Genomic DNA, 10,000 nt, shown 5'->3' with positions numbered 1-10,000 from the left:
CTCATACTCACTCACTCGCTCTCACTCGCTCTCACTCACTCGCTCGCTCGCTCACTCACTCACTCACTCACTCACTCACTCACTCACTCACTCACACACACTCTCACTCACTCTCACTCACTCACTCACTCACTCACTCACTCACTCTCATTCATTCACTCTCATTCATTCACTCACTCACTCACTCACTCACTCACTCACTCACTCACCCTCCTTCTTACATGTATCGGATCTGATACATAATTCAACGTAAGCCAGAGGCAGTTGCACCCGTAAATTGCAAGAGTTATAATCCTATCCCTCCAGGGATTCCAAAACCAACACAGCATACTTTTTTGAGGTCAGTTCAGGATCAAAAGGACTTCTGGATTCCGATACTGCTGTCTTACACTGGCGTAAGCACACACTGGCGCACATATATGCAGTTGCCGAGGCGCGTACTCACATACATACATACATACATACATACACATATGAGCGTACACAAAAGCACACATAATATTTCATAACATTTCAGTAGAAAATATCCCTTTTTTTTCTCCTCCGTTTAAAGCACTTTGAAAGCAGTTCCACGTTCCGGGAAATCAAGAAACAGTCAATTCAAAGCTCAATAAAACGCACCCACCCCTCCCCAGCCCCTCCCCCCGCTCTGCTAACTCTGATATCCCTCCCCTTCCCTTCCCCAGCCCCCCTCTGCTGATTCTGCTACCCATTCCCTTCTCCAGCCCCCCCTCTGCTGATTCTACTCCCCCCTCTCCCCACCCCCCTCTGCTAACTCTGCTACCCCTCCCCTTCTCCAGCCCCCCTCTCCTGACTCTATTCCCCTCCCCCCCCCTCTATTAACACTGCAACCCCTCCTATCCCATGCCCCCTCCCTCCCCCCCTCCGTCATTCCCCTTTTCGCTATCCGTTTTCTTTGAACTCTTTGAACTTTTCTTTGACCTTTCAAATCACAAGCGTAGTTGAACGAATGCTAAGATCTCTTTTCAATCTCAACTTCTTTTTCTTCTTCTACTGCTATGCATCTTGCTTTGCGTTTTTCCCCATTCACATCTTAATTCTATTTATTTACCTTTCATTTTCAGTTTTTGTTCATTTCCTCATTCTTATCTCCTTCTTCCTTATCGTTTTTTCTTCTTCCTTTCTCGTTCTCGTCATCATAATCATCTCCTTTCTACTTCCTTTCCTCTTCCACTTCCTCTCCTCCTCTTAGTGCTTTTCTTCCTCGTTCCCTCCCCCTCCTCGTCCCCCCTCCTCCCCCTCACCCTCCTATTCCTCCCCCTTCCTCCCCCTCCCCCTCCTATTCCTCACCCTCCTACTCCACACCCTCTTCCTCTTCCTCTTCCTCCTCCTAATAGTACAATGAATTAACGTGATAAGATCAATATAAAGATGCTGATCATCATCACAATAAAATAAATGATTTCAATAACCAAAATAATAATACTCAGACGGGAAAAAAACATGAGAATAAAAATACATGAAAACAAACGAAAAAGACGAAAAAAAAAGAAATCAAGCAATGCTACTCGTGGGGTGGGGGGAATAAGCTCAACATAAGCATTAACGAAATAAACATTGGCAACATCACATTTACAGTTGGACCCCCCAACCCCCACCCCCCACCCCCCGTTTGATCAAGCCTAACCACGTCGAAATATCCACTGCAAACATCACATTACGTATTCCCTTCATACAAATTCTCTGGAGCCAGGTACGAAGGACGAATATTTCCCTCGGGCGTGTGTCTGTCTGTCTCTGGCTAGACCTACATCAGGCCTACTACGTACGTTCATTATACCTTTCACCGGACAGACAGACACAAAGGCAGACACAAAGACAGACACGCATGCACCAACGACCTCAACGCACACAAAAGGGGAAAAATATATCCATGTTTAACAATAGTTGGAATGTACAGCGTGGATATGAAATTCTGGAACCTTAATTAACGAAACATAACAAGGGAAAGAAACAAAGAGTCACGGGGAGGGAAGCAGGAAAAGGAGGGAGAGCGAGCGGGGGGGGGGGGGGGCAGATGGCTGAATAAAGGGAAGGAGAGGAGGGGGGAGGAAAGGAGGAGTGGGGAAGGAGGAGGGACAAGGGAGGAGGGTGGAGGGAAGAGGGAGGAGGAAGAAGAGAAGAAGGGAAGAGAGAGGAGAGGGGAAGGATGAGAGAGGCGAGAGGCGAGAGTCGAGATAGATAGAGAGAGAGAAGAGAGAAAAAGAGAAAGGAAGAGCGCAAGCGAAACAGCAAGAGCCCGAGAGCCCGAGAACGAGCAAGCGAGCGAGCGAGCGAGCGAGGCCTCCCTACCTGCACTAGCGATTCGGTAACACCAGGCTCGTGTAAAGGATCCACAGGATAAGCAACAGGACGATGAGGATGGCGTAGGTGACCGCCATGGCGTGCTGCTCCGTGCCTTGACGCATCTTGGTGGGGTAGAGGGGGGGGGGGCTGTGTTGGGGGTTTAAGTTAGGGGTTCGAGGGGTTGCGTTGGGGTTTCGCCTTGGGAGAGAGACGCAGATGATAGACAGGTAGCTAATATCCTCTCCTTTTCCCTCTTCTTGTCGGTCGGAAAAGATCCTTCGTCAAGGGGAGGAGGATTCCAAGCGAAGCGAATGCCCGACGAATTCGGACCAACGAAAGGGCGGGTAGACGGATAGACGGATAGACGGACCGGACGGACGGACGGAAGGACGAGGGTGGAAGAACAACCCTTTCGCTCGCCCTGCCCACACACGCTGCCAACTTCCAACTGTGATGCCCTGATGGCACGGCTGGGCGCAGTGGCCGAGCACGAGAGGGGAGGGAGAGGGGGGCAGGAGGGGGGGGTTGATAAGGAGGAGGGGAGAGGGGAATGGGGAGGAGAGGGAGGGAAGAGGAGGAAGGGAAGGGGAGCAGAGGGAAGGATGATGAGAGGGGTGGATAAGAAGAGGGGGGATGGAGGGAGGGAGGGAGGAGAGGGAGGTTAAGAGTGAGTGAAGGTATTGGTCGAGTGGCTCGAGGTCGGGGCAAAGGGAGAGTAAATTTAGCAAGTGCGACCTGCCGAAGAGAGAGACACGCCTGGAGGGGAGGTGGAGGGTGGGGGGGGGTTATAGGAGAAGAGGGTAAGGGAAAAGAGAAGGGAGGCGGAGAGAAGGGAGAGGAAGATAATAAAAAGAGAGGGGGCAGAAAAAACAAACGGAAGGAAGGAAGAAGACGAAGACACGGAGATACAAAGAAGAGGAGAAAAAGGGGAAAAGTGAGGGGTGGAAGTGGGATGGAATAGAAAAGGGTAAGAAAATTGAGAGAAAGCGAGGCAATGAAAGGGGCACGGGGCAGGGGGCAGGGGGCAGGGGGCAGGGGGCAGGGGGCAGGGGACAGGGGACAGGGGACAGGGGGCACAGGGTATGGGGTATGGCATTATGAATCTCGCTCTTAAGATTGTTTAAAACAACTCGGGATAATGGGATACAAACTGTTGAAAGTGGGGAGGGGGGAGGGGGGAGGGAGAAATAAAATGAGAAGTGAGAAGAGGAATGAGGATGCAATATTTTCCTTCACCTCTTGTGTCCAGAAAGAGAGAGAGAGAGAGAGAGAGAGAGAGAGAGAGAGAGAGAGAGAGAGAGAGAGAGAGAGAGAGAGAGAGAGAGAGAGAGAGAGAGAGAGAGAGAGAGAGAGAGAGAGAGAGAGAGAGAGAGAGAGAGAGAGGGAGAGAGAGGAGAGAGAGGAGAGAGAGGAGAGAGAGGAGAGAGAGAGACAGGAAAGAAGGGAGAGGAAGGGAGAGGAGAGGAGAGGAGAGGAGAGGCGAGGAGAGAAGAGAGGAGAGGAAAGGAGAGGAGTGAGAAATAAGCAAAAGAGAAAGAGAAGAAGGTAGAGGGAAAGAGGGGGTAAAGAGAGGGAGGGGGTAAAGGGAGGGAGGGGGTAAAGAGGGTAGAGGGAAGGAGGGAGAAGAGAAAAGAGAAAAAATATATATATAAAGGGGAGGAAAAAAAAGAAGTTAAAAGGGAAAAAAGGAAAAGAAGAAGGGGGAAAGGAAAGTGGAACAGAGGAAAGGAAAATGAAGGGATAGGGCGAAAAGGGAGTGAAAAGAAAATTAAAAAGAAAAGGAAAGGATAAAAAAAAGGGAGCATGAGGAGAAAAAGAGGGAGAAGGAACTAAGGAAACGATAATGAGGCAGCAGGATGGGGGGAGGAGAGAGGGAAGACAAAGAGGAAGAAAGAAACAAGACAAAAGAGAAATAGATGGAAGATGGAGAAGAGGGAGAAGAGGGAGAAGAAAGAGAGAGAAGAAATAAGGAAGAAGAGGAAGAGGGGAATAACTCCAGAGCGGAATGTCGCAAGGAGAGATGGCGACCTGCTGGCCGGGAGAACATCACGACTCGAGATAAGGCTTGGCAGGAACTCCTCTCGACGGGGTGCGTGCATGATGGAGAGGAGGAGGAGGAGGAGGAGGAGGAGGAGGAGGAAGAGAAAGAGAGGAAGGAGAAGGAGAAGGAGGAGAGGAAGAAGAAGAAATAGAAAAAGAAGAAGAAGAAGAAGAAGAAGAAGAAGAAGAAGAAGAAGAGGAAGAAGAAGAAAAGGAAGAAGAAGGGGAAAGGGAAAGGGAATGGGAAGGAGAAGGGGAAAAGGAAGGGAAATGGGAAGGGGAAGGGGAAGGAGAAGAAGAAAAAGAGGAACAAAATATAGAGAGACAATATATTAGCAAAACAAATATAGCAAAAATATAAAAATATTGTTACCTAGGCCGGAAATCTCTTGAACCCCTTCTTCGTTATCTTTCGTCTCCTTCACCTCAAGTTTATCAAATATTTACCTTCTTTACCTTCTCCTCCTTTCCTTCTCCCTCGCACACCCTTTCCTTTGAATATTCTTTTACCACTCACTCTCTCTCTCTTCATTTTCTAATTAATTTCTCTCTATCCTTTCCTCTCTCTTTCTTTCTGTTTTGATTCACTTCATTTTTTATGATGTTTTCTCTTCGACCATGCCCTGTCGCTTTTCCCTCTATTCTCTCCTCCTTCTCTTTCCCTTTCTCTCTCTCCATCTCTCTCCCCCATCCCCCTTCCCGCGTTCTAAGAAACACGGACCTTAATAAGCAAAGAGATAAAAATATAAATAAATAAATAAAACTAACAAGAAAGAAAAAGAAAGAAAAGAAAAAAAAAATCGAAAATCGGGAAAAAATAGAACACGTTCTCTATTACAGGCAGGTGAGGCGCGTGACCGATTGTAGGCTAATGTACACTATCGATGGTGGCGTGGGCGGCGGTGTGATGCGTGGGCGGCACTCAAATGCTGATGGGCGTTGGGGGGAGAGAAAGAGGTGCACGTGGAATTGGAAATAGAGGTGCGACAGAGGGGGAAGAGGGAAGAAGAGGAAAAACAAGGAAAAGCAAGACGATGGACTGAAAGGTGGCTGTGTTAAGACAGTAATGGGCGGCCTTTTGAGGATCGTGGGCGTAAGTAGGCCCATTTAGGAACAGCCAAGAGAAGCAAAATGATCAGGTGCGAGTAGAGCCTAAAAAAAAAAATCAAAGCCAAGATAAAAAGACCAATAAAACGATAGAAACAAGACGAAGCGACAAAACGATTACAGAATAACACTGCTATAAAGAAGGAACAACACAGCACCGGCGAAGCAATAACACAAGAACAGCATTGAAATAACAAAGCGATAACACGGAGACATGAACGTAATCTGTAATGAGATGCGAGCGGCAGGAACACAACATCAACAGTTTCTACAATAAAGAATCAAAGAGAAATCTAAATCAACTAAACAGAGGCATATGCGCATTCATAAATAAAGAGGTGCAAGACAATTATGCCATAAACAAGCAAACAAAGAAATTAACAAAAATAGTAAACAATGATATAAAAAAACAGTAAAATATAGGAAACAAATAGACAAACACACAAATGACTCGACAAACCAACCACCCAAACACCAAAAAAAAAAAAAAAATCCAAAACAGAAGCAAAAAAAACAAAAACAAAAACAAACAAACAAAAACACCAGCAAACAGCCTCCGTCCTCCCAAGCCACCAAACAGCCTTCGAGTGGATTCTCTCGCCCCCAACACAGCAATGTAAACAATGCCAAGGGCGTGAGAGGGCGGGGCAAGGTAGGGAATGGGTGGGCAGCAAGTGGGCGGTCGAGTGGAGGTGGGGGATGCAGCGGGAGAAGAAGGAGAAGGAGGGAGGGAGGGAGGAAGGGAGGGAAGGAGAGAGGGAGGGAGGGAAGGAGAGAGGGAGGGAGGGAGAGAGGGAGGGAGGGAAGGAGGGAGGGAGGGAGGGGAGGGAGGGAGAGAGGGAGAGGGAGGAGAATGAGAATGAGAATGAGAGGGAGAGAGAGAGGGAGAGAGAGAGAGAGAGAGAGAGAGAGAGAGAGAGAGAGAGAGAGAGAGAGAGAGAGAGAGAGAGAGAGAGAGAGAGAGAGAGAGAGAGAGAGAACAAGAGTTAGATTAAGAGAGAGAGAGAGAGAGCAAGAGTTAGATTAAGAGAGAAAGAGAAAAAGAAAAAGAAAGAGAAAGGGAAAGAGAGAGAGAGAGAAAGAGAAAGACAGGCCACACAGACAAACGGCACCGCCATAGTTTGTTTACCACGGCTATTCCTGGCGAGGGAGGAAAAGATCAGCCACATAAAAGCAAACACACGGGAGTAATGATATCCTTCTGATGCCGGCGTTGCTGGGAGAGGAAAGGTTCAGCGGCTTCGCTCAGATGACAGATGACAGATGACAGTAGTGCTGCTGCTGGTAATAGATAGTGATGGTGATTGTGATAGATGGTGATGATGGTGATGAATTGTGATGATGATGATAGATAGTGATGATGATGATAGATAGGCAGTGATGATGATGATAGTGATGATTATGATAGTGATGATGATGATAGTGACGTTAAACACACACAGACACACAAACACACAGACACACAGACACACACACACACACACACACACACACACACACACACACACACACACACACACACACACACACACACACCCTTATCTTCACCCCCATCCCTAAACCCCAAACCCCAACCCCCAACCCCCCACCTCCATTTCCGCGTTCTAATTCCCCGTTGCCAAACACCTTTTGGGAGCCTTCTCTAAACACTAATACAATCCCTGACAGTCTGATTGTTTGATCAAGCGAGCAATGGGTTGTCAGAGCAAGCACTGATTGTGGGTCAGGCAGGGACGGACTTGCATTAAGCCATCCGACGTGTATAAACATCGGGTGTTTGTTTGAATAAGCTCTTTTTTTCCTTTCCTTTAATATTCATAATGACTATTCAGGGCTTATCAAAGCAAGGGAATACTGATAGACACCCCCCCCCCCCCCACGCACACACACACACACACACACACACACACACACACATATACACACACACACACACATACACACACACACACACACACACACACACCCACACAACACACACACATACACACACTCACACATCACATCACTCACACACATACACATACACATACACATACACATACACATATACATACACACACACACACAAACACACAAACACACACAAACCAACCCACCCTAACCACCCAAGGCACCCCCATCCCCATCCCCACTCCCTCCGACCCTACCCCCCCCCCAACAAAACAAAAAAAAAAGCTTTTAGCAACGAACGTCAACCAAGTGCAACGCTGCAGAGCCGGTTGAGAGGAGAGCACCGAGGTCAGAGAGATTCGGATAAACGAACAAGAGTCGATAACCTTGTAAAAGACGTAAAAAAAACAAATAATAATGGCCAGATCAATACGGTCGAATCACGGACAGGCGAATAGCTAATCATTCCGGTCAGGTGATGGCGTGGCAAGGGAATTGATTTTCAGTTTCATATTTTCACTGATGTTTCACTGTTTTTCTTTTATATTTCTTTTATTTTCATCGGAATGTTTTATCATCGCTTCCCCTTATTTTCTCTTGTATCTTTTGTATCTTCCCTCTTTGGTAATAATCTGATCTCTCACTAATCGCATCCTATCATTCCATCATGAGTGTATATCGCGATGATCACTTGTGGAATCTTAATTATCTGTGAATATCTCTTATTCGTTTATCTTTATCTTAAAGCTACACTTATACGTATAGAGATGTAGATGCGGGTGGGATCAGTGGGTAAGGAGGGGAAGGGGGGACGGGGGGAGGGGAAGGGCTAATTGAGTAAATAAGACCACTCAACCCTCACCATCCTCGGCTCTCTCTCTCTCTCTCTCTCTTTCACTCTTTTTCACTCTTTCACTCTCTCCCTCTCTCTTTCACTCTCCCTCTCTCTTTTTCACTCTCCCTCTCTCTTTCACTCACCCTCTCTCTCTCTTTCACTCACCCTCTCTCTCTTTCACTCTCCCTCTCTCTCTTTCACTCTTTTTCACTCTTTCACTCTCTCCCTCTCTCTTTCACTCTCCCTCTCTCTTTTTCACTCTCCCTCTCTCTTTCACTCACCCTCTCTCTCTCTTTCACTCACCCTCTCTTTCTTTCACTCTCCCTCTCTCTCTTTCACTCTCCCTCTCTCTCTTTCACTATTCCTCTCTCTCTTTCAATTTTTCTCTCTCACTCTCTCACTATCACTCTCTCTTTCCCACTCACTCTCAGTCTCACTCAATCACTCACCATCACTCTCACTCTCACTCGCACTCGCACTCTTTCTCGCTCGCTAGTTACTTCGAAGCTAAGAAAGATGAAAACTCGCTGTTATGATCCGGCAACCGACCAGCTGACTCAAAACAGCTGCTGATCATGGGTGCGTGCGTGCGTGCGTGTGTGTTTGTTTGTTTGCTCAGGTAGTGACCCGGATGCAGCCATAGACGCAAACGAACAGGTAAACCACGCGAACAAAACAACAAACGGTGCTGCACCGATGCGGCAGTTGGCTGAAATGAATCTATTCCTCAATTCTCTCAGTATCTGGGTGATAATGGGAGAAGGGGGTGAGGGGAGAGGGGAAGGAGGGAAGGAGGGAGTGAGGAAGAGAGGAAGAGGGGAAGGAGGGAGGGAGGGAGGGAGGGAGGGAGGGAGGGAGGGAGGGAGGGAGGGAGGGAGGGAGGGAAGGGAAGGGAGGGGAGGGAAGGAGGGAGGAAGGAGGGATGGAAGAGGAACTAGTAGTGGTGATGGTAATGGAGGTGGAAGAAGAGGAGGAGGAGGATTAGGAGGAGAAGGATTAGGAAGAGGAGGAGGAGGAGGAAGATGAAGAGGAGGAGAAGGAAGAGGAGGAGGGGGGGAGAGGAGGAAGAAGACGAAGATGAGGAAGAAGAGGAAGAGGAGGCAGGGAGGGAGGAAGGGAAGGAGGGAGGGGGAGGGAGGGAGGGAGGGGGGAGGGAGGGAAGAAGAGGAAGAAAGGGAGAGGGAAGAAGAGGAAGAAATGGAGAGGGATGAAGAGGAAGAAAGGGAGAGGGAAGAGAAAGAGGAAAGGCGAGGGAGAGTCGCCGCCTTGCGCAAACCTGCTCTCCGATCCCACGACAAGAATACCCTCGGACGGTAACACGTCGCCCTTGGAATCCCTGTTGTCACCTCCGACAGGTAAATCTAATCCACTTTAGAGGGTCTTCATGAAGAGAAAGGAGGAGGGGGGAGGGGGAAGGGGGGTAAGAAGGAGCTTCCCGCGTGATCCTATTCCCGACTTTGATGGAAATTGTCTTGTTATGTTACGGCTGATTTGCTTTTATTCTTTTTTTTCTAGTACATACCACTCGCATCCCGGTCCCAGCTCAGGGGGAAGGGAGGAGTGAGAGGAGTGGGAGGAGGAGTGGGAGGAGGAGTGGGGGGAGGAGTGGGAGGAGGAGTGGGAGGAGGAGTGGGGGGAGGAGTGAGAGGAGGAGGGGGAAGGGATGGAGGGAGAGGAGGAATGAGAAGAGGGGGAAGGGAAGGGAAACGATGGAAGAAAGGGAGTGAAAAGAGGGATGGAAGAGGGAGGGGGAAAGGGAGCAAGGAGGGGGGGAGAGTAAGGAGGAAGGAGGAGGAGAATAAGGAGGAGGAAGGAGGG

General features: G+C 48.4%; 1 long non-coding RNA gene across 1 annotated transcript in view; it reads right to left on the bottom strand.

The window, feature by feature from the left end:
* LOC147468948 (uncharacterized) overlaps positions 1 to 10,000 on the bottom strand; it is a 275,006-nt gene that overhangs the window by 921 nt on the left and 264,085 nt on the right. The gene's annotated exons all lie outside the window — the stretch shown is intronic.

The sequence above is a fragment of the Penaeus japonicus genome, unplaced genomic scaffold (genome assembly GCF_977035675.1).
Source record: "Penaeus japonicus unplaced genomic scaffold, GWHDUDI00000001_assembly GWHDUDI00000025, whole genome shotgun sequence".
Taxonomy (NCBI): Eukaryota; Metazoa; Arthropoda; class Malacostraca; order Decapoda; family Penaeidae; genus Penaeus; species Penaeus japonicus.
Note: the sequence above shows the minus strand (reverse complement) of the source record. Positions and strands in the feature narration are given on the sequence as shown.